This window comes from Rhopalosiphum maidis, chromosome 1, assembly GCF_003676215.2.
Source record: "Rhopalosiphum maidis isolate BTI-1 chromosome 1, ASM367621v3, whole genome shotgun sequence".
Classification (NCBI taxonomy): Eukaryota; Metazoa; Arthropoda; class Insecta; order Hemiptera; family Aphididae; genus Rhopalosiphum; species Rhopalosiphum maidis.
In genome coordinates this window covers 80,010,768-80,012,868 of record NC_040877.1, presented here as the reverse complement: position 1 = coordinate 80,012,868, position 2,101 = coordinate 80,010,768, and positions in this window count along the sequence as shown.

Sequence of the window (2,101 nt, the reverse complement as noted above, 5' to 3'; positions counted from 1 at the left end):
ATAACATAATATTTACCTAGCTTTGTACGACTGTACTTATAATATACCATATGGGTATAATGGTATAACATTATTTATAGGTGTATAAAATACTGCATATATATTAGAATGTTGAAAAATATAATAATATATGTAGATTGAAGCTGTAGGTGTACGTGTATAGTATGGTATGATTTTTTTTTTTTTATTGAAGTTTAGAGTTTACGAGCAAAGTGATAAAAACTTTACTTTACGTCTCTACGTGCACATCCGTTTTACGTTTAGTGGATCATCATGTTGCTGTATTTATTAATATTATATATAACACAGACACAGTCCCTGCTGCCCTGTATTGCTTGACAAAAAAAACCTCCATATATATTACTTACTGTGTGCAGTGTATGACTGTCTCTACTTAAGTGTTCTCGAAACGTGTTACTAAATTACGCGATCCATTTTATTTTATTTTTTGTTTCCTTTCTGTGAACACGGACCTCGTTCGCATTTTTTCGTTGGCAATAAAATTACACTTTGTATCTTCAACAATGAGTGAGATCAGTCATTTGGATTATTTTTTTTAGAGTGTGTGTATATAATATATATACCATTATTTATTCGCGTCTGGTCGTCTTAGAGATACACATACATCTGCATGGCACGAAGGATAAATCCTCTTTTATCGTTTCACCTGTGCACTGTAAAATACGCGCCTGTATAGGGTGGTCACAGTAGTGATTTCCCATTTCCCTGCGTTAGTTTTTAACGAAAAAACGGAAAACGTGTAGAGTCATCCTGTATGTCATCTCCATTTTTTTAATTAAACATTTATTCAAATTCTGATTTTTGGAATTTTTAAGTTTATTGAAAATATTTTCAAATATTTGGATTTGTTATATTATCTATGGCCTATATTTTATTATATACATTATATATTTGCAATGGAAGAGTCTGTTTCCTGTATATTAGGTACTATATATAGAAGTATAGGACTAACATTTATGTAGTGAGTGTAAAATATGTTTATAAAACTGTATTATACATAATAATATGTTATTTTATAAGTTGCAGTAAATTAAATTTTATGTATATTAAATTTTACTGGTATCGCGCATCGTTATTACCGTAATAAAATAATAACAATACTAATTTATTTCAGTACTTAATACACGATAAAGCGATTTATCGTTTGCACTTATACTACAATTATACCTTAAACTATTGTTGTATGTACTATGTATGTTTGCGCGTATATTATTGGATATACCTGCGATCTTGCATGGTATATTATTTCCTTAATTGTATTTGTAGGTATGCGCATTTGGCTCAGAGCGAGTAGGTATGTGATATTATATCTTTTAACGACTTACTCTATGTGGCGCGCTTATATGTTATGTTACGAGCTTATTAGATTATTAACTAATTAATAATAATATTATTTCTACTCGTTGCTTAAATACATATAATATAATAATATATTCGTGTAAGCAACTGTGCCGTGCCAAATATACATTCCTATTAATAACAGTAGTTTAGTATTTAATCATATAATCAGTGTCCGATCGTTCGAATAATAAGCGAACTTTGACGGTGCAATAATTACAATATTTAGTTGTACAAAAGTTTGAATGTCGTTATGCAATGGAATCATATAATGGGAAGAACACTTGAAAACAGTTATTTGACTAATTAGTAATAGTTTGAAAATACGTTGCATCGTTGCGTGGTTAGGACAGGAGCAATTTTGTCATTTTCCGCTGAGGCCCAAATAAAGTCCAACATCCATCGCATCGATAATTACATATTTCGGTTCAACTCTTTCATTTTGTTGTACTAGTTCTGTACCTGCCCATTTTTAATAGGAGTTCAATTTTAAAAATTATAAAGGTACTTTTCTAAAATATTCAAATAAATATTGTATTTGCTTGTCACTCGCGCCTAGATGCATGAAGAGTCTTCATTGAAGACTTATATGCTAATACCGTAAATCAATAACGCCCATTCCTAATATATTCAACTCAAGATTTTGAAATTCAACATCATCACAACATAATCATTCTTCCAATGTCTGCCGATACTACACATAAATCTACTAAAATCTACACATTACAATAGATCGATTACG